Consider the following 23,351-nt stretch of genomic DNA (forward strand, 5'->3'; position numbering starts at 1 on the left):
CAGAAGGAGAAAATTTGGGCGAGATATTTACAGGATTTGTTGGGTGGGTGGGGGGGTCAGGGCTCATGTGATTTAGGAATTTAGGACAGCTCTTTCAAGGCCAGGGAACTGATTGGGACTAGGTGAAGCTCCTAACTAGTTGCTTAAGTTTAGTGGACACACCAAAGCACAAAGCCAAAACTGATACGTAAACTGTCTGATAAATGAGCTGTTTGCTCAGATGTAGACACGATTGTCCAGAGAGGAAAATCGTTTGCCCAGATGTACAAACCGTTTGCCCCGACAATTTGGTTTTCAGGAACTTCCTGAGGTAAGCAACAATTATCTGCTGATTTACTGTCTTATCTTTCTGGGCAAGGATTTCCTGGAAAAAATAAATCCTGTTGGAACAGGTGGTCTTAATTCTTGGTCCCAGTAGTTACGCTACGTGGGTACGATGAACCTTTCTGTATTCTTAGTTGTGTCTGATTAATTAAAAATTTATCCTGCTGGGTAGTGAGTAGTGTTTTGTTTTTTTTTCAGAGACCCCACGTCTTACTTTAGTTCTGTAAATTTCTAATTAATTATTTCTTTAAATTTTATTTTCTCTTTTCTTGCTTGCAATAGACAATTTGGGGGAGCAAGGTGGCAGTTGCAAATCCATGAGGAAACCATTAAAATGAAAAGAGAAATGAAAATGAAAAGCTCAGTCTCTGGGCTCTTGTAATCCCTATTATATGGATGCAGGAACTAGATTTATTCCATTATTAAGCCTCTTAATTTTGTCTTTTGAGCAAATTCTGTGGCTCCATTTCCCAAATGATTTGCTCCTTAGCTGTGCCTGTTCTGTTTTTTCTTTTTTACCCGTCATATTAAGTTTTCAACTCAATAACTATAATTTTAATGCCTCGTAGCTTTTATTGGTTCTGTCTCTTCATTCGCCCACATTGTTTCCTTAAAGCTTTGATATAGTTGTCTTAAAAAAAAAATCCTTCTGTGATCACACTATTTAATCTGCTTCTTTAGTTTTCCTTTTTTCCTCCACATCCTATGATGTGGGCTTTCCCCAGATATTTGATTCTTAATTATGTTCCCTAATATTAAGATTCCTTGTTACAGCATCTGTAACAAATGATGCTTCCCTGGTGGCTCAGATGGTAAAGAATCTGCCTGCAATGTGGGAGACCCGGGTTTGATTCCTGGGTCGGGAAGATCCCCTGGAGAAGGAAATGGCAACCCACTCCAGTATTCTTGCCTGGAGAAACCCATGGATAGAGGAGCCTGGTGGGCTAGAGTCCATGGGGTCACAAAGAGTTGGACATGACCAAGCGACTAAAACAGACACAGGACAAATTATGCAGACTGGCCAAGCAGGTGTGGGGACTGCCACTAAGGCTCGTACTTACTGTTGTTAGCAAGCATGGCAGGGGCTTCTGTGATGTGTCAGGATAAGGTGGTCTTTAAGGCACCCCAGGACACTGCACATTTCTCACTCCCAGAGTTTCTGTGCCCGCTGCCTTGCGGGAAGTGAGGACCACACCACGGCTGCTGGCTCCCACACCCAGGGAGGAGGCTGGATGCTCGGACACCCAGCCGGCTCATCTCACCTTTCTGGTTCTGAGCTGCCCTCTCCTCCTGCCGGGTTCCACCCCGTCTCAGTCTGGGGGACCCTCAGGCTTTTTAGCAGAACTCTCCCACCTTCGTCCTGGGCTGTACTTTTTCCTCTTCAATCTATTCTTGCCTAAACTTTCTAACTTGAAGAAATTCTCCACAGTTTCTGGTTGATCCAGAGCTTCCTTTTTCTATCATCCCTGTGCATTTATTTGTTTACTTTTCAAGGTCTAATGTCCACGAATTTCACATTGGAAGTATTGACAATCTGCCACAAAACAGGTTCCTTATACCAAATTAAACTTCAAGCCAGCACCCTATCAGGTTGGCAAAAAAAAACTCAGTCACGTTGGGGTACCTTCATTATATAGCAGTATATATATTGTCCTGGGGGTCTCGTGTACAAAGATTGGTGTCCTGGGAGCTGATCTTTGGTTGGTCCTGGTCCCCTGAGAAGCCCATTCTTCCTTCTGCTACTTCATATGGCTGTGCATAGAGGTCTCATCAATGCTGTGCTCTGCGCCTGGGGTCCCGTCTCTCCATGCATGGCATCGGCCTCCCCTATCGAGGTCTGACCCCTTCCGTGGCCGTGAGGGGGTGCTTGGTGCTGGGCTGTAAGTTCTCACCTCTGCCCCTGCTCTAGTTTTCTAGTCTGGGGATTCTTAACTTTTTTCCATTCCTTCTACAAAACCACCTCCCCCACCCCAGACACTCTTTTTCCTTCCTTTCCATCCTTGGCATCTAATCTGCAAAAGAGTGATAGGGTTCTAGAAAAGTCTACGTCTATGAAAGGAGACACAGAGGCTTCCCTGGAGTGGGCAAAGGAAAATCCAGAGAATGAAATTTGTTGTTGTTGTTCAGTCCCTAAGCCGTATCTGACTCTTTTTCGACCCCATGGACTACAGCACACCAGGCTCCTCTGTTCTCCGTTGTCTCCTGCTCAAACTCTTGTCCATTGAGTCAGTGATGCCATCCAGCCATCTCATCCTGTGTCATCCCCTTTTCCTCCCGCCTTCAATCTTTCTCAGCATCAGGGTCTTTTCCCACGAGTCAGCTCTTTGCATCAGCTGGCCTAAGTATTGGAGCTTCAGCTTCAGCATCAGTCCTTCCAATGAATATTCAGGGTTGATTTCCTTTAGGATCGACTGGTTTGATCTCTTTGCAGTCCAAAGGACTCTCAAGAGTCTCTTTCAGTGCCACAGTTCAAAAGCGTCAGTTCCTCAGTGTTTAGCCTTCTTTATGGCCCAACTTTCACATCTGTACATGACTACTGGAGAAACCTCAGCTTTGACTATATGGACCTTTGTCAGCAAGGTGATGTCTCTGCTTTTTAATATGCTGTCTAAGTTTGTCATAGCTTTCCTTCCAAGGAGCAAGCATGGACAGTATGAAGACAGAATGGTTGCAATCTTATCTGTTTCAGTTACTATTGCCTTGTAACAAACCACAACACTCAGTGGTATAAAACAACCTTTCTACAGTGTTCACAAGTTCTGAGGGTCAGGAATTTGGACAGGAAAAACAGGGATGGCCTGTCTTTGCTGCATGATGTCTGGATGCTCAGCTGAGAAGATTGGAGGCTATAGAAAAGGTAACCTAAGGCCAGGGAGCTGTTGTTTAATGGATACAGAATTTCAGTTTTGCAGGATGGAAAAGTTCTGGAAATTGGTTGCATAACTATATGAATATACTTTACTGAACTGTACACTTTAAATGGTTAAAGTGGTCATTTTATGTTTTATATATATATATATATGTATACACACACACACACACACACACACACGTGTGTGTGTGTGTGCTTAGTTGCTCAGTCATGTCTGATTCTTTGCAAACCCATGGACTGTAGCCCACCAGGCTCCTCTGTCCTTGAGATTCTCCAGGCAAGAATACTGCAGCAGATTGCAATTTCCTCCTCAGGGGATCTTCCCAATCCAGGGATGGAACCCATGTCTCTTTGTATCTCCTACATTGGCAGGCAGATTCTTTACCACTGTGCCACTTGGGAAGCTCTCTCACGCACACACAATTAAATTAAAAATGTTTTTAATGTACTTCATTTCAAAACAAAAGGAGAGTGCTCCATGGTTATTACATCATGTTTAGAAAATCTAGGCATTATGTTTGTTTTTAGATTTACAGCACACAAGGCCCCTGGAAAGTCTCAAGAAAAACCCCAAATTTCTTCCTTGTAAAACCATTTTCCAGAATGAACTGACCACGGAGAACACAGTTTTAGATGGAAGTGAAGCTATAATCTCAAGAGTCTGCTGCATTTCTACATCCCGATTCTTTCCTGAGTATGAAGAGTCCACCCCAGACACTATTCTTTCTGACATTTATTTGCCGCCTTTTCCTAAACTCAGAGACTCTCTCTGCCTCAGATGTGTTTGGACAGTGACATATGGGACAGACTCTTCTTCAGTGACCAGATCTGTCTTGACAGCCTTGGGAGCCCCAAGTCAGCCGGCTCTATTTCCTTGGACTCCAAGTATCAGGTTGAGGGGTGGTTCCTCAAAATATTTGAGGATTGCTTGAATACATTTTATGTGTGAATGGTTTTCAGTTGCTTTCTTTAGTAATACTAATGTGGATCAAAACCCAGGGAAACATATTCCAAAGAACTGTTCAAATTCCCTGTGAAATTTTAGCGTGTTTATGGTATTTTGTTGGAATGTTCTATGGACTAGAGAATTTTTACAAGGGAGTTTTTTTTTTTTTTCTTTGTAATTAGGTTTATTTACTATACCAGGAATCTGACTTGTGGTACTCTGATACAGACCTTGTACAGCCAAATTGTACATAAAAATTAGTCTTCCTAGATGTCCTTTAAAAGGTAATTATCTCATAATCAGGAAGAATCAGGTGGCGCTAGTGGTAAAGAACCCGCCTGCCAATGACGGAGATCTTTTGTTCGATCCCTGGGTTGGGACGATCCCCTGGAGGAGGATATGGCAACCCACTCCAGTATTCTTGCCTGGAGAATCCCATGGACAGAGGAGCCCAGCAGGCTACAGTCCATAGGGTTGCACAGAGTCAAACACGACTGAACCGACTTAGCATGCGTGCATCATGAAATCATCTGTATTAAGAAGTTCATTGCTTCCTACCTATTTTACTACCTAACGCTTGTGATTACTGACATCTATTGGGTTTATATTATGCAATAATAGTATATGATCCCATCTACTGTGCTTCTCTTCCCATATCCGTGTTCTGTGTCTCTTTCATAGCTTGGAATCTGCCATGGAACTTGACAACTGCTACAAGTCAGGGCTTGACTTATTGGTTTAATGACTGTCTAGACTTGAGATGGGGAAAATATTAATAATGCAGAGTAAAACTTAAAATTGTCACATCCACGGCCATCACATTGTGAATAGCACAAAAATTTGAGGAAATAATCTTCCAGCATTATAAAATTATCTGATTCAGTAAAGAAGTTGATCGTGCTGATAATCAGGTGACTCTTCGAGATACATCTTCATTGTTTCACCTGACTGGCAAAAATATCAACCAATATTCTTTTCAAAACTACATCATGTTTTAGCTGCAAGCATGGATTGACTAGAGATGTGAGAATTTGGAAAAAGATCAAGGAGAGAGTTCTGAGAATCAGTTGAGTAAATGGAATTCACAGTGAAGAATACTGTATACTTTATCAATTGTAAATTGTGTGTCACACATCTTTTTTTTTGCCATCTTATTTCACATTTTTACTTCCTGCTACCATTGACTTTTGTGAGTAGATCTATTTAAAAAAATGTTTTTATTGGAGGACCATCACTCTATAACACTGTGCTGGTCTCTGCCATACATCAGCATGAATCAGCCACAGGTAAACGTAGGTCCCCTCCCTCCTGAACCTCCCTCCCACGTCCCACCCCATCCCACCCCTCTAGGTTGTCACAGAGCCCTGGGTTAAACTCCCTGTGTCACACAGCAAATCCCCACTGACCATCTATTTTGCATATGGCATTGTACATGTTTCCATGCTACTCTCTCAAGTTGTCCCACCCTTTCCTCCCCGCGCTGTGTCCACAAGTCTGTTCCCTACGTCTGCATCTCCACTGCTGCCCTGCAAATAAGTTCATCGGTACCATCTCTTAAAACAAATACATTTTAGAGAGACAGTAAAGTTTAGTATATATATATTTGCATGTTTTTGGAGAGTGGTTGGACATTCACCAACACACAACTAGTTGAGTGGGATCAAAGGGGAAGTAAGGTAAGAAAACAAGAACCAGGGTGACTTCCAGACAGCCCAGCCCGAATCAGTTTGTAGGAGTGTTCTAGAATCCTTGTTCTTAGAAGCCCATACATGAAACCAGACTTTGAATCTAGCTTTGTGAGCCACTGTCCAGCCTGATCAGAGAAGTTAATCTTAACCCTGCTGATTTCTGAACACACCTAGATTGTCCCTCACCGGAAGAACTATGGAAACTAAGAGTCCGATAATTTTGATAGAGCATGTGATTTGGGTCATGGACCCGTCCATGACCCCAGTCAGTCAGAGCTGGTGACATGCTACAAGAGGCCTTTCTGACACTGAGAGTGTGGTGTGTCTTGCTGGCCGTGCCCCAGCGTGTAGTGGGCTCTCCCCCTCCCAGAGCAGCTAGCCTGTTGGGGATCAGAAAGTAAAGCAAAGCATAAAACAAAAACACATCGAGATGGCAAAAGATGTTCTGGGATTTCCTGGGTCAGATTCTTCTTTATGAACTGAGGTCTTCATTGACATGTTTTATCCATGTAATTATTTCTTTTTCCTTCCCCTTAAAGAAAAAAAGATGGAATGAACAAACTGTGATCACAAGGTTCCGTATGCCCTTCCTTGAAAAATAGCTATCTTGGCAAAGGAAGAATGTGTAATATCTGTGAAATTCCTTAGATGGATTTCTTCTTTGCTCAATAGTTTTGGTGACTGATGGCGAATGAAGCCATTGGAGAAGGGCTGTCCATTAGACCTTGTCAGGTGAGGTCAGAGAGGGTTGACCGGATTTACCAGGGCTCAGGTTACCACCACGGGGGGACACAAAGAGGTCAGACAACTTCCTAGTCTGAAAGTGAAAAGTGAAGTCACTCAGTCATGACGGACTTTTTGCAACCCCACGGACTGTAGCCTACCAGGCTCCTCCATCCGTGGGATTTTCCAGGCAAGAGTACTGGAGTGGGTTGCCAGTTCCTTCTCCATCCTTATGTGAAGCAGCTCCATAGAATCCTAGGAGAGGCCTGTTACTTGTCTGCCAAAGCTTCTGATTCCATTACCAACAGGAGCCCAGGCCTACTTGGATGTTTCTGAAAAAAGAAACGTATCTCACCAGCAGAGGGCTGAAACCAATGTGGATAATTTGTGAATGTTGCTATCATTGTCTTAGGTGGAGAATTTTTAAAAAGTATAATAATTGTTGGGGCTTCCCTCATAGCTCAGTCGGTAAAGAATCTGCCTGCAATGCAGGAAACCCAGGTTCGATTCCTGGGTCGGGAAGATCCCCTGGGGAAGGGAATGGCTACTCGCTCCAGTATTCTTGCCTGGAGAATCCCATGGACAGAGGAGCCTGATGGGCTACAGTCCATGGGGTCACAAGAGTTAGGCAAGACTTAGCAACTAAACAAACAAACCAACGTCATTGACTATTTTTAAATTTTTGGTGTATTGAAACTTTCATCTCATAACCTTTTGCCCTCCTTCCTATCATTTAATTAAAAAATCCTCTGTCTTTATTACAATTACCATGAATAAAGCATATTAATTTAATTTAGTCCTTCTTTATTAATGTAATATTTATTTTATATGTACCTAAGAAATTGAATATACTCCTTTATGACTGACATTAGAAACTCCTAGTTCAAAGAATGATTTTGTCTTATAGCATCAGTACTAAGAGGATTCTCATCAGTGAAATGTGTAAAATTGAAGGAGATGTGTCCTTTGGGACAATGTGAGTATACTTAGACCTGATCAAATGAAACATTTTGAGGTTAGAAACCTAGTAATAACCCTTATCTTTTTTTTTCTAACTGGATCTTCACCCCTCAAAAATAAAAATTAAACCACACATTCGACATCAAAATTTGTGGTGGTTACAACTCAATTTTAAAAATATTAGGCAAAGGATTTAAGTGGATGTTTGTTATTTATTGTGGGCCAAGTTGTACCCCCACATATTAATCTTCCCCATTAATATGTTGACAGTATTTGAGTTTTTAAAGAGGTGATTAAGGTTAAATGAGGTCATAGGGTGAGCCCTAAAGCAATAGACTCATGTCCTTGTAAGAAGAGAGCACTAGGACCCAGACCGGCACAGAAGAATGGCCATGTGCAGGGGGTTGTCTACAAGCCACAGGGAGAGACCCTAGGAAAACCAAACCTGCTGACACCTTGACCTTGGACTTCTAGCCTTCAGAACTGCGACAGAATAAAGTTCTATTGTTTGAGCCACCCTGTCTGTGCACTTGGTTATGGTTATGGCTGTCCTAGCAAACTAATACCACATTCCCCAAAAAACTGTACAAATGGCCAATAATGCACAAAAGATGGTCGACATCACCAGTCATTAGGGAAATGCAAATCAAAACCACAAAAAATCACTTTATACCTACTGGGATAGCTATAATTAAAATTAAAAAAAACAGAAAATATGAAGTGTATGGGAACCCTCATACACAGCTGGTGGGAATGTAGAGCTGCTGTGGAGAAGAGATTGGTGGTTCCAGTGGTTAAGAATCTGCCTTGCAATGCAAAGGACACAGGTTTGATCCCTGGTCCAGGAAGATCCCACGTGCCAAGGAGCAACTGAGCTGGCGCACCACAGCTACTCAGCCAGTGCTCTAGAGCTCACAAGCCACAACCGCCCGTGGGCCCTGGAGCCTGTGCTCCACAACAAAAGAAGCCAGTGCAGCGAGAAGCCCTCGCATCGCAATGCAGAGCAGAGCCTGCTTGCCGCAGCTAGAGCAAGGCCACGTGCAGCAGTGGAGACCCAGCACAGCCAAAATAAATCAATACAGCACCTCTGTTTAAAAAAAAAGAGCTAAATTAACATATGACCCAGCAATACCACTTTTAGGTATATATCCAAAAGAACTCATACGTGACTCGAACAGATACTCGAAGGCCAGTGTTCATAGCAGCGATATTCATAGTAGCTAAAAGGTGGAAATAACTGAAGGATTCATCAACAAGTGAATGAATACACAAAATGTAATAAATACATATTTGGAATATTATTCAACCATAAAGAAGGATGAATTAAAAAAAATGAAATATAATTGATTTACACTGTTGTGTTAGCGTACAGCAAAGTGATTTGGACACACACAGACACACATATATCCTTTTCCAGATTCTTTTCCATTATAGGTTATTACGAGATCTTGAATATAGTTCCTGGTGCTATGGAGTAGGTCCTTGTTGTTTATCTATTATATATGTGTATAACATATATATATAAAAACACACACACATATATATATATAAACCACACATATATAACATATATATATATATGTTACTCCCAAATTACTAATTTATTCCTCTCTCCCCCACATTTCTCCTTTCGTGACCATATGTTTTCAATCCCTGTGAGTCTGTTCCTGTTTTGCAAATAAGTTCATTGGTATCATATTTTTTTTAGATTCCTCATATAAGTGATATCATATGACATTTGTCCCTGTTTGACTTACTTCACCTAGTATGATAATCTCTATCTATGTTGCTGCAAATGGCATTTATTAGGAATGAAATTTTATTGATAATTCATGCTATTAATACAGCATGGCAAACCTTGAAGATGTTATGCTAAGTCAAACAAGCCAGACACGGAGGGACAAATAGTGTATGACCCCACTCACATGAAACTTCTAGACTAGGCTAATTCATAGAGACAGAAAATAGATTTGAGGTTTCCAGGGGCTAAGGGGAAATGGGGAGAATGTGGAGTTATTGCGAAGTGAGTAGAGACTTTATGCCTTGGGTAATGAAAAGTTCTGGAGGCAGATGGTGGTGATAGTTAAACAATTTGAATGTACGTAATGACACAGAACTGTACCCTTGAAAATGGTTAAAACAGCAAATTTTATGTGTATTTTACCACAATAAAAATTATACTACCCCAAATGATTAAGATGGCAGATTTTGTTGTATGTACATATTACAAATTTTACAAGGAAATGGCAGCCCACTCCAGTATTCTTGCCTGGAGAATCCCATGGACGAAGGAGCATGGCAAGCTATAGTCCATGAGGTCACAAAGAGTTGGACATAAGATTGAGTGACCGAGCACGCACTGGTGAAATATCACAAACCAAAAATGCATTCAATTACACACTTTAAATGAGTGAGTTGTCTGGGATGTGATTTATGTCAGAATAAAGCTATTGGGAAAAAAACCCTAAATCCATATAGTGGTTGAGAAAAGGAAAGCAATAAACAGCAGACTAAATTGAGGAATTTTCCTGGAATTTTCCTCACTTTTTCTCCGAGATGCTCTAAGACCAGGAGGTGAGCTGACACCATTAAACAGGCTTTCCTCTGCTCTGGCCCTTCTTGTCCAAGTCTGAACAATTTCGAGATTAGAAGTCTGCATGTCCAGGGCAGACTTTTCCGGGCTGATTCGAGAATGGCTCATCCACGTGTCTGAATCAGCCTCACGGATGGCCAGGTGGCACCTGCTTTATATCGCCGCCACCCACTCTGCTAGACTCTATAAATATGGACTGAATATCAATAAAGAGCCCAGCTTCGGGCCCTCTGAGTGGGATCTGTATTTACTGTTATGTATTACAATTCTGCACCGCCAGCCCCGCCCCCCACTGCGCCGCCGCTCCCCCCCACTCCCCCGCCTCCCTGGGGCAGGAGGACTGTAGATGCTTTGGGGCCCTGATTGAAAGGTAGTTCTTCATGATCACAAAAACCAGTTGAAACCATCTCCTGTGATCCAGCCTGCGGCTACCAGCTGCACTCTGCGCTTTTATATTATGCATGATTCTTGACTGCTCCTGCGGTAGAAAAAAGATGCACAGTTCCATTAGCGCTTCCCAGCGTCAGGCTCAGCATTTCCAGGCTACTGCTGCTAATTCATGCTAATATAGAACTGCTCACATATTTATGTCCTGGTACGTGTGTCGTGAAGGTGGCTCAATGGTCCTCTTATTGGGTGCTGACGAAGCCAATTTAGAGCTGGTTGGAAAGCTGCAAGAAAGGCTATGCCATGAACAGCCTTGGCAGTGAAGTTTCACGTGACGAAACAGGAGAGCACCCACGGAGGTGACTTTCTCTGCCAGGGTTTCTGCCGCATGCACACATGCGCCCAGGCTATTTTGCGATCTTCCCTGCTCCTGCCCGATGGCTCAATGGCAAAGAATCTGCCCGTGATGCAGGAGACACAGGAGTCATGGGTTCAATCCCTGGATCCAGCAAGATCCCCTGGAGGAGGAAATGGCAACCCACTCCAGTATTCTTGCCTGAAGAATCCCTTGGACAGAGAAGCCCAGCGGATTACAGTCCGCAGGGTCACAAACTGAGCATGCCTGCACACACATCCCTCTTGCCACATTTACAGCATTTGATAACCAGTGTGGGTCTGGTACCTGCATCCATTTGTCCCACGATCTGTGTGACAAGCTTCACTCTTGCACATAAGTGCACATAATGGCAAAAAATAAACAGTGATGTCTCTCGTCCTTTGTCTTTCCAGCCTCCCTTTGTTCTGGTCTTTACTCTGCCTTTCCTTCTACTTAGAATGTGCTCTCTCCTCTCTGTCTAAACCTGCTCATTTTTCAAAGTCGGAGAGTAGAAATGAGGGGCCAGGGAGAGAGAAAGAGGAAGGAGGAAAAGCCAGTAGGAGGGAGACTTGTGGGAGTAGTCGCTGCTGTGGGCAACTGTATGAAGTCCCACTGGCCCTTCCAAAGAGCTGGAGCAGAATCTCTTCTGTGGCTCTTGTCCTGAGATGCTCCGATGAGTGTGTGTGTGTGTGTGTACATGCATGCATGTGGGCTCACGCTCAGTTATGTCGACTCTTCTTGACCCCCTAGACTGTATGTAGCCCAACAGGCTCCTCTGTCCATGGGATTCTGCAGGCAAGAATACTGGAGTGGGTTAGCATGCCCTCCTCTGGGGGATCTTCCCAACCCAGGGATTGAACTTGCATATCCTGCATTGGCAGGTAGGTTCTTGACCACTAGCGCCACCTGGGAAGCCCTCATAAGGAGATCATTAAGGTTAAATGAGGACATAAAAGAACCCTGAAATGATCTGCCTGGCATCCTTATAAGAAAAGAAAGGGACTCCTCTGAGTTCGCTCTCTGCCAAATGAGGACACAGGAGAAGGTGGCGATCTACACACCAGGGGAGGGCTCTCACCAGGAACCTTGATCTTGGACTTCTCACAGAACCATGGGAAGTAAATGCCTGTTGTGTAAGCCCCTGCACCTGTGGTACTGTGTTACAGCAGCTGGAGCAGACCAAGACACCACTGTTCTCTTGCAGGTCATCATGAAGGGCTGGGTGCCAGGGATCTGAATGGCTGAAGTTCCCCAGGTGACTCCAGCGCAGGTAAGTCGTGAGCCTGCCTTGTAAGTACAGACAGTTCAGCCCTCTCATTTGGCAGCTGAGAAAACTGATGTCACTTAGTCAAAGCTCTTGCATCATGACCGCGTCCCTGTGGTCCTGCCCTCAATCCATTTGCCATACCCCGACCACACAGATGTTTAAAAACCTAAACACTCCCTTAGTTAAACTCCATCAAGGGCCTGCCATTATACCTGGGAGGAAATCTAAAGCTTAACATTTTTTTCAATTTATTTTTTAACTTTTCAATTTGAAATAATTTCAGATTTTAGAAAATCATTGCAAAAATAGTACAAATAATTCCTATAAGCTCCCCTCCCAGCTCCCCTAAATGTTAACATCTTACAAAACCATGGTCCAATTATCAAAACCAGAAAGTTAACATCAATGCAGTAGGATTCTCAAATATGTAGACCTTAGTTAATCATCAGCAATTGTCCCACCAACTTCATTTTGGGGGTCTAAGATCACACATTTACTCACCTTGTCTCATTAATTTCCTTTCATCTGGAAATGATCTTCAATTTCTGTCTTTTGTGACCTTGACAGTTTTGGAAATTATGAGCCGATTGTCTTGTAGAATGCTCTTCATTTTGAGTTTTCCTGATGTTTCTTCATAACTAATGCTGATTATGGAGGTTTTGGCAAGAAGACCAGAGAAATAACATTATGCCCTTCTCAGTGCATCCTACCAGGAGGCATGGAATGCCTCTTTATGCCACTGCTGGTGTTAACTTTTATTATTTGGTCAACATGGTATCTGCCCGATTTTTTTCACTGTGAGCTACTATTTTCAAAATACACAAGTGGTGTCATGATAAAGGTACGCATCGCATAACGGACCTTATGCGATCTGGCCTCTGTCTACCTGCATCTCTCTGTCTCCTTGCGTGCTTCCTTTCTCACAGTTCCTCAGATTCTCCAATCTCCTTCCTACCCCACAGCCTTTGCTCACGCTGTGCCCTCTGCTGGGACTTCCTGCCCTCTTTGGTTGGCTGGCTCCTAATTTCGGCCTCAGGCTTTGTGGGCCCCACAATCTAAATAAAGTCCTTATACAACTCTTTCTCAAAGTGTCCTGCACTTTTTCCTCACATTTATCCACATTAAAAAAGTTTTTCTTACTACATCTAAAAATTTTGTTTTATTGAAGTATAGTTGAAATACAATGTTGTGTTAGTTTCAGATGCACAGCACAGTAATTCAGCTTTTTAATATATATATGTTCTTTTTAAGATTCTTTTTATGCGGTTACAAAGTATTGATTATAGCTCCCTGTGCTATACAGTAGGTCCTTGTTGTTTATTTTATATATAGTAGTGTGTATATGTTAATCCCAAACTCCTAATTTATCCCTCCCTCTCCCTTTTCCCTTTGGAAACCATAAATTTGTTTTCTATGTCTGTGGGTCTATTTCTGTTTTGCAAATAAGTTCATTTGCATCTTAAAAAAATTTTTTTTGATTCCACATACAAGTGGTATCATATATTGCTCTGTCTCTGTCTCCTTTCTTTCACTGCTCCTTTCTTCTGGCTCCTGGTGTGCACAAGGTTTGGTCCGTGCCCTCCAAGAGTCTGTTTCCCCAGTCCTGTGGAAGTTCTGTAATCAAGTCCCACTGGCCTCCATAGTCAAATTCCCTGGGCATTCTCGTCTGCTCAAGAATTAATGCCCTTGAACTGTGATGTTGTAGAAGACTCTTGAGAGTCCCTTGGACAGCAAGGAGGTCAAACCAGTCAATCCTGAAGGAAATCAGTCCTGAGTATTCATTGGAAGGACTGATGCTGAAGCTGAAGCTCCAATACTTTGGCCACCTAATGCGAAGACCTGACTCACTGGAAAAGACCCTGATGCTGGGAAAGATTAAGGCAGGAGGAGAAGGGGACGACAGAGGATGAGATGGTTGGATGGCATCACTGACTCCATGGACATGAGTTTGAGCAAGCTCTGGAAGTTAGTGATGGACTGGGAAGCCTGGTGTGCTGCAGTCCATGGGGTCGCAAAGCATCTGACATGACTGAGCAATTGAACTGAACTGTCTCTGTCTGGCTATCCATATTTAAATTCCGTATTCATTTATATAAAGTCTTTTTCCCCAGCTACATTCCAGGCTGCATGAGGGGAGGCACTTGGTCGCTCTTGTTTGCTATTGTGTATCTAGAACCTAGCACAGTGCAGAGTATAAATTTGAGACCCTTTCTAAACTTCAGCGAACAGACTATGTGAGGACCAGGAGTTTGGATTAATCACCCAATTTTTACAGTGGCTATGAATTGACCTGTGTACTTTATTAGGTTTATGCTTGTTTTTCTTAACAAAGTGCTGCCAGGGACTGAGTGGGCTGTGGTGGGAGCCAAGGGGTGCAATAGTCCTCATAGGTCACTGTCAATGACTTAATCAGATTGACCAGATCTAGGTAACAAAGCTTCCCTGGTGGCTCTGACAGTAAAGAATCTGCCTGCCAACGCAGTAGACCTGGGTTCAATCTCTGGGTTCGGAAGATTCCCTGGAGGAGGGCATGACAACCCACTCCAGGACTCTTGTCTGGAGAATCCCATGGACAGAGGAGCCTGACGTGCTACAGTCCATGGGGTTGCACAGAGTCGGACATTACTGAAGTGACTAAGCAGCAGATAACAAAGCTGCTGGCATTTCACAATGATGAAAGCAAGAAAATCACCTAAATGTGAATGATGATACCCTTCTACCTGTGCAAAGAATATTTGAAAATTATCTTATTTAACACAAATAACATCCTGCCCCTGCTTACCTCCAGGGTACACATCCCCCCCGCCCCACCCCCGCCTGCACACATGCATATACACACACTCACACACAGCTGCCCAAAGACAGCCATCATGGTGGTTTGATTTCAGATCAGTGTGTTTCTCCTTCCCTGCCTCAGGCTCTTTGCTTTGAACAGAGATTTAGAAAACTTTTTTTTTTTTTAAAGGCAAATCCTTTCTTCTGCTACTTTTTCAACTGTGAATCAACCATTCCTACTGTGTTTTGATGCAAAGGAGCAAGTCTGCAGTCCTCCACATGAGCTTCCAGGCAGCTCCGCAGCTGAAACTTGGGCAAAAATAAATGACACCTACCATAGTTTCTTCCTGGCCTTTGGCTCCCATAGTCCTACCGCATCACCTGCCTCCTCCCCTTTACGAACTGTCTGGAGGTCTAGAAAGGTGGGGTGCCCCCTCTTTTCAGCCTGCACCCCTCTCTCTGTTCTCCCCCTCCCACCCATCAGCCGGGAACCCCCAGGAGCCCCTCCCCACCTTCCGGGGTGCAGGGTGGGGGGCGCGGGGCTGCAGGGAAAGACTCGGATGACCTTCTGAGCACACCCAGCCCGTTTGACTTCTTCCAGAGCTTCCTCTGAAGGCTGCAAGGAGCTTGGACCGCCTCCAAGAGAGCGGACAGAGGTAGTGGACTGAGGTCAGAGAAACATTGTTTCTCATTTTCCTCTGCGGTGCTTCCTGTCAGCACTGCGCCCTTTGCCTGCTCACTGGGTGTGCATGTCTTTGCTGCCTTTGCTGAGGCTCTCAAGCTGTAGTGGTCACAGAAGCTTTCACCAGGTGGCATGGGGGCTACATCTGTGTCCACCGAAAGGGGGTTGCCGGCAGTCAGGCTGATGCTGCGGCTGGACCGCAGCTGTTCACAAGGCTGGTGGGAGCCATGTAAAGGGACACGACATGTGTCCCTCTGCCCTGGAGACCCCCGGGGACCCCCAAAGGCAGTGGGGCTTTTTCACTTAGCAGGATGATGTGACCTGAAGCCTGAGTATCTGCAGAACCTCCTCCAAGAACCCTGCCTCAGGCAGAACTGTCCCCATGCCAGCCCATGGTGGAGGAGGAGGGGCTGGCAAATGGCAAGTCCCTGAAGTTAGGAGCGTGTGGAACAGGTGTGGACCGAGGACCACAAGCTCTTGTAACATCCATCACAGCTGCTGGCTGCTCTCCAGTACTGCAGGCTCCCGGCAGCAGCGGAGTTGACTGGTATGTGGAGAGAGGATGCCCTTTGCATTGCAATGGACTTGAATCTTTAGTGAGGTCACACATTGCTGATTGGATGGCATGGAAGTGAGCAACATGGAATAGAGAGTTAAGGACCTTGTCCATATTGTTCAACTCACAGAAGACACCTTGGTCTAGTCAAAGTGAGGTCGCTCAGTCGTGTCCGACTCAAAGTGAAGTTGCTCAGTCGGATCGCTCAGTTGCGACCCTGTGGACTGTAGCCTACCAAGCTCCTCCCTTCATGGGATTTTCCAGGCAAGAGTACTGGAGTGGGGTGCCATTTCCTTCTCCAGGGGATCTTCTGATCCAGGGATGGAACCCAGGTCTCCTGCATTGGAGGCAGACGCTTTAACCTCTGAGCCACCAGGGAAGCCCAGTTGGTCTAGTCAGGGGGATATTAATTTCCATCCTGTGATACAGGATGTGCACGAAGGGGCTTCTACTGGGGGAGGCGGGGCCAGGTCTGGACTAGTGGGAAGGAACCCACATCTCTCTGTGGTGTGCATAAATAGCAGGTGGTCAAAGCACGTTGGTCAGAACATGGCTTCTCTGATGGGCTCAGCTAGTAAAGAATCCTCCTGCAATGCAGGAGACCCTGGTTCGATTCCTGAGTTGGGAAGATTCACTAGAGAAGGGATAGGTTACCCACTCCAGTATTCTTGGGCTTCCCTTGTGGATCAGATGGTAAAGGATCTTTGCGGGATACCTGGGTTCAATCCCTAGTTTGGGAAGATCACCTGGAGAAGGGAATGGCAATCCCCTCCATTATTCTGGCCTGGAGAATTCCATGTACAGTCCATAGGGTCGCAAAGAGTCGGACACGATTGAAAGACTTTCACTTTCAAAGTATGTTGGTGGAGGGGGGAAAGCAGGGGCTAAAATTCAGAGAGAAGAGTGGCTTTTGTAATTTATTCACTCAGAGGGTGCCGTTTTGTAGTTCTCACAAAAGTGACACCATGCTAGCAGTGACTCATGGCTGCAGCCTTGGAGAGAATTAGGTCATTGACCTACACTTCCTTCTGTAGAGTGCACGGCAGTATGTAGGCAGAGTTACAGGATGAGATTTATTACCTGTTTGGCGGGGGCGGGGGGGGGAGGGGGTCATGGACAAAGAGAAGGATGATACCCTTTGAGAAGGTAGCCTCTTGCCTTTGGCCAAGGCTGTAAGGCTTAATCAACACACCTAGAGAACCTGATGTGAAGAGCTGACTCTTTGGAAAGGATCCTGATGTTGGGAAAGATTGAAGGCAAAATGGGAAGGGGGTGGCAGAGGATGAGATAGTTAGATAGCATCACTGACTCGGATTGCCCCTTCCTTCCCCCTCCACGTGAATTTGAGCAAACTCCCGGAAATAGTGAAGGACAGGGAAGCCTGGTGTGCTGCAGTTCACGGGGTCACAAAGAGTCAGACACAACTTAGTCACTGAACAACAGCAAAAAGTCCTACTCTACAGATGACAATTATACTAGGTGCTTAGGTAACTCTTGAGAGTCCCTTGGACTGCAAGGAGATCCAAGCAGTCCATCCTAAAGGAAATCAGTCCTGAATATTCACTGGAAGGACTGATGTTGAAGCTGAAACTCCAATACTTTGGCCACCTGATGTGAACAGCTGACTCATTTGAAAAAACCCTGATGCTGGGAAAGATTGAAGGCAGGAGGAGAAGGGGATGACAGAGGATGAGATGGCTGGATGGCATCACTGGCTCAATGGACATGAGTTTGAGTAAACTCCTGGTGATGGACAGGGAGGCCTGGCATGCTGTGGTCCATGGGGTCACAAAGAGTCGGACACGACTGAGCGACTGAACTGAGCTGAACTGAACTAGGTGACACTTATCAAATGCACACATGCACAAAGACATAAACGAGTGCCCCAAACATTCTGGGCTCTTTTTCTCTGGATTATTCAACTTGCTGTCGTCACCACTCACTCTTTTCACCTCATCTCAACTCCAAAGTGAAGTTCTAGTGTCGCTTCTCCCCTTGCGGTAGGCATCCAGGTAGTCCAGAAGACAAGAGCTGTGCTTAACAAGAGGGCTCTGTTACAACAGTGGGCCATATGACTTTCATTACTGGGGGCATTTTATAGAAGAGAATGGAAAATGTAAAATTTCCACTTTTGGTTAGGGATGAAAGGGTTAGACATTCAGTCGTGTCTGACTCTTTGCAACCCTATGGACTGTAGCCCACCAGGCTCCTTTGTCCATGGAATTCTCCAGGCAAGAATACTGGAGTGGGTTGTTCCCCTTCTCAGGGGAATCTTCTTGACCCAGGGATGGAATCCAGATCTCCTGCACTGCAGGCAGATTCTTTACCTTCTGAGCCACCATTGGTTAGGGATATATATCCTGAATTTTATGTAAATAAATACAGTTTTAAAAAAGATAAATTGTGATTCAAGTGATGCTTCATGTCTTTCTGCAGTTTCCAAATTGTTCTGTAATCGAATTGGAGGAACTGCTGAGAACAGATGCGAATCCATACCCTACACACGTCCTACAGTGAGAAAAATGACAGACTTTGCTCTACTCGCCCAAAAGCCATTTAAATTTTAAATTGCCTTAATTATCGCATATTTTTAATGCAATGTAGTGGAAGTTTACAGACAGATCCGATGGAAAACAGTGGGTTTTGTAAAAGGTTTCAGGGCTTTAGTGTGGGATAAACAGTAGTCACACCTATCACAGGCGACTTATTAACAACGGGAATGTATTTTGCATCACATTTTTTAATAGAAAATGTTATCACCTATATGCCTCACTATTATCTACATTCTAATCACCCTCTAGTGATGAGTTCAGAAGGGAAGCATTTTTACATTAGGCGATTTGCCATGGCAACTTGAGTTGGGTAAGGCCCTCTGCTGGTTCCATCATGGGCCAGGGAACCGAACTACTGGTTTGTTTTTTTTTCCCATTATCATTGACCTCCCACTAGGATGTTCATCTTCTGATGAGCTCTTGGTGGCAAATGGCACTAGAAAACTCTACAAATTCTCATTTGGAAAGAAGAAAAAATGGTTTGTCTGTAGTCATTGGAAGTACAATTAAATGTTGATAGACAACTCCAAGGCTGGAAAAAGCTGTAAAAACTTGTTTCATCCAACCCGAGACAGCTAAGTAGAGTATGTCACTGAATCCCGTTGAGTTTGCATTAGCATGGCAATCCTTATTGTCACATCTCTGGATTTTGAAAAGGGTTCTGGGTTTTTAACCAGTTGGCAGGAATAACTGAAATCGTTGGTAAGAATATCTAGCTTTGGTAAAGTAACTTTGTTGGCTGCTGTTAAAAAAAACACGTTTTCAGGAATTACTGGGATTTGTATAACAATACATTTTATATACATTTTGAAGAAAAGACACATCCGCTGAAGAACAAATGAATATTGGAGCAGGTTTTACATGTGTCCAAGGGGTGGAGTGATTCTCTCATTACTCTATACACTCACTCCTTGTTTATTCAAAAGACTGTATACCATGAACTGGGTTCTAGGGAATCTTAAAATAGGCATCTGTATCTCTTGATTGTAGAATATTTCATCTATTATCTGATATAAAATTTACATTAATCTTAAGATTTTTAATATAAGCGAGAAGAGAGGAAAATAACAGAAAAAATAGGAGAAATATATGCATGAATATATATATATATAAGGGCTTTCCTGGTGCCTCAGAGGCAAAGAATCTGCCTGCCAATGCAGTAGACGAGGATTTGATCCCTGGGAAGAGGTCTGGAGGAGGAAATGGCAACCCACTCCGGTATTCTTGCCTGGGAAATCCCATGGACAGAGAAGCAAAAGAGTTGGACCCAACTCAGTGATTACGCAACAGCAACAACATATACATGTAAACAGTGGTAAAGATATCCAGCTGTCAAAAGCATTATAGAAGTGATGAGAGTGAGCAGCGTTAGAAAGGGGCAATCTGATAACATTTCACAGAAGAGGTTGTCTTAGAAAAATTGGTCTTTAGAGATGACACATGTGTAAATATATATGCAGTTTAAATACCATGAATTAAAGTGAAAATCTCCTGTATAACCATGCCTTAACATAGTGTTGTGCAATAGCCCTGCAACTTTTTGATACATACCTGACTGTCTATTGAAAAAAATTCATTGCAAAGGTAAGAGCATAGTACACTCAACATTCTGCCATTTGCTATTCACAAAACAAAAATAGTATTGTGAAGTCCTGGAGGGCAATGACTTGCGTCCCTTGGGAGGTAGAAAGTGAAAGAACGTGAAATCGCTCAGTCGTGTCCGACTCTTTGCGACCCCATGGACTGTAGCCTATCAGATTGCTCCCTCCATGGGATTTTCCAGGCAAGAGTGCTGGAGTGGATTGCCATTTCCTTCTCCAGGGGATCTTCCCAACCCAGGAATCGAACCCAGGTCTCCTGCATTGCAGGCAGACGCTTTAGGATCAAATGGGTGTGGGGGAAGGAGGGGCGGGAAAGGACCTGTTGACAGGCGCCTGCTTGTTTTGCTAGAACCAAAAGAAATGCAGCAGCCAAAGAAGTAACTGGCTGGAGCTGGGGAAGCGCTTGCTTATTGGCCAGCCTCCATGGTTACTAATATGATAACTTACTAATAGGGCTTTCCTGGTGGTTCAGCAGTAAAGAATCTGCCTGCAATGCAGGAGATGCAGAAGCTACAGGAGACTTGAGTTCAATCCCTGGATTGGGAAGGTCCCCTGGAGGAGGAAATGGCAACCCACTCCAGTATTTCTAACTCGGAAATCCCATGGGCTAGAGGAGCCTGGCAGGCCAGTCCATAGGGTTGCAAAGGGTCAGACACGACTGAGTGACTGAGCACACGTGCACTTATTAATAGGAGATCTGAGTTGATTTTGTGGATGAAAAAATTAATCTGTTCATCTAAGAAAGAGAGAGAAGGTTTTATTCGAGCTAAATTGAGGATTGTAACTTTGGAAGTAGCCGCTCAGAAAGCTCTGAGAACTGTTCTACCCATTAGAGGTCTAAGCATAGCTACATAAGGTTTTGAAACAGAGGGCTGTACACTCAGTGATATATTACTGACAATTTACACAGTACGGGTCTATGTGGTCATCGTGATGCCTTACAAGATTAATAAAACAGGAAAGTTATCTCCTAAGGTGTTATCTTATTACTGCTAGGAGAATGTTGATTTTTTTTTTTTCTTTTTTTGGTTGAGCAGGTATTTCTGCCAATGGGGAGGTGTGGTCCATACATAATGCATGAGAGAGGAGGTCAAAGGGCAGCGAAACATTTTTGTGTTCAAATTGTCCTTGACTTGTCTTAGAATACACATTTTTATTTCATGAATTTACATTTCAAGTTGGTTAAAAAAAAAAAAATCAAACGGTGTTGCAGGAGAATGAGGCATGAGGGAAAATGGGATCTAACAGGTTCTAACCAGTTTTTGTCTTATCTTCAACATCTGCGTCATTCTTGTGTGTGTGATTCTTTTAATGCTTGTGCCCTGCCTTCTCTCGCTGACCCCCAGTCTCAATGGGAAGAATTATGGTGTTTGAGGAGTATGGTCCTGTTTACAAACTGAATAACAGAAGAGAACCAGAGGCAGGAAAACTCCGAGATGGACCCCTTATGTACCATTCCCGTGTGAGCAGTGAACAAAGAAAGGAACACTCTGTTTGAGCAAATTAAAATCCAGTGAAATTCTTCTTTTTAAACTAATTGCTCTTTGCCATTTCTTTTTCTTAGATTGCTGTGTCCTCCTGAATTCAGAGAAGATGACCCCTGACACACAGAAATGGTTCGGCTCCCTCTGGCACTTCGTGTTCCCTCTTTCCTCTCCTGACAGCTTTGGGAGATGCAGAGCGCTCCTGGGGCTTCCTAGGTGGTGCTAGTGGTAAATAACCCACCTGCCACTGCAGGAGACATTAGAGACACAGGTTCAATCCCTGGTCAGGAAGATTCCCTGGAGGAGGGCATGGCAACCCACTCCAGTATTCTTGCCTGGAGAATCCCCATGGACAGAGGAGCCTGGTGGGCTACGGTCCATAGGATCGCAAAGAGTCAGACACAATTGAAGAGACTTAGCACGAACACACGAATGAGCTCTCTTTAGGAGCTTGTAGACAAAATCACACTGCAGGTTCGTGCATCCTTTGGAACAAATTCTTGACATACCTTTGCGGGTTTTCTGTTGGATTTGTGGAAATGGCTTCTTCATGACACTCAGGCAATCATCTGTAGCCATGCAAAAAGCTTCCCATTCTGTTTTTAGAGCCTGATCCCTGATTCAGTTTTCTGTTTATCTTGATTGCAATTCAAAATGTACAGGCTAAAATATCAGAGGGTCCCGTTCTTAGGCAAACAACAAAAATCCAAGTTGCTTTTGACTTTATTTACATGGGCTCCATAACTGAGTTAGTGAGAGAAGCATTTGTTGAAGGCATCTAAAATAAAACAGGCACTTATGGTAGCATAAGAAAAGGCAATGGAAAATACCACTTGCGCCAATTATGCTTGTGACAAGTGATTGAATGCTTGCTGTGGCATATTTGTCATATTTCTTGCAAGATTAACTTTCTTAAGTTTTCAAAGCAAAGGCTACACAATATAAAAAGATATGTATAAGATTTCCATTACTTAAGTACCAACTTGCAGAAGCGTTACCCTCCCAAACTGATCAGTTCCTGACTCTAACACTGTATTTTTTCACTATGGTAAAAAACAAAAAAAGCCCACGATGTCAGGCCCTGCCGACACCTTGAGTTGGGCCTTGGAGCCTCCAGAACTCTGTGAGGGAATATTTCTGTTGTTTTACAGTTTTGTTGTTTTGCAGTTTGGGGTCCTTTGTTACAGCAGTCCTAGAGAACAAACGCAGTCCTTATGAAAGTTTTCACCAACCTGCCTCAAAGGCAGCTGCTCCGTCTTGTGCTTCTTACAGAGAAGATGGTTTTTGCCTTACGTGTGGTGACAAGTTTGACTTCAGCTGACATGCTAGCTGTAATATGATGAACGCTTGAAGAGTCATCGATTCAGGCTGCAGCCTGACCATTTCGGGGAACAAAACTGCTCTTCTCTTTTCTTCTTTTCTATTTCCTGTCCTTTTATTTTTTACTCGAAATTCCCTAATAGCAGAGTCTGATACAGAGGAAGCCGCAATAAGTGATCATTCTTTCACCCATGCACGTACCGCTCAGTTCATTCACTCTCCTTCTTTCACTGATGCTTTTTTAA

General features: G+C 43.9%; 1 long non-coding RNA gene across 1 annotated transcript in view; it reads left to right on the plus strand.

Moving 5' to 3' along the window:
* Positions 1–23,351, plus strand: part of LOC147362013 (uncharacterized) — a 137,079-nt gene that overhangs the window by 33,032 nt on the left and 80,696 nt on the right. Inside the window, exon 2 of the long non-coding RNA XR_015138443.1 lies at positions 12,074–12,139. This is a non-coding gene — a long non-coding RNA (uncharacterized LOC147362013). The remainder of the gene's footprint in view (positions 1–12,073; positions 12,140–23,351) is intronic.

The sequence above is a fragment of the Bos grunniens genome, chromosome 12 (genome assembly GCF_055505025.1).
Source record: "Bos grunniens cultivar Pamir isolate PY7600 chromosome 12, Bosgru_T2T1.0, whole genome shotgun sequence".
Taxonomy (NCBI): domain Eukaryota; kingdom Metazoa; phylum Chordata; class Mammalia; order Artiodactyla; family Bovidae; genus Bos; species Bos grunniens.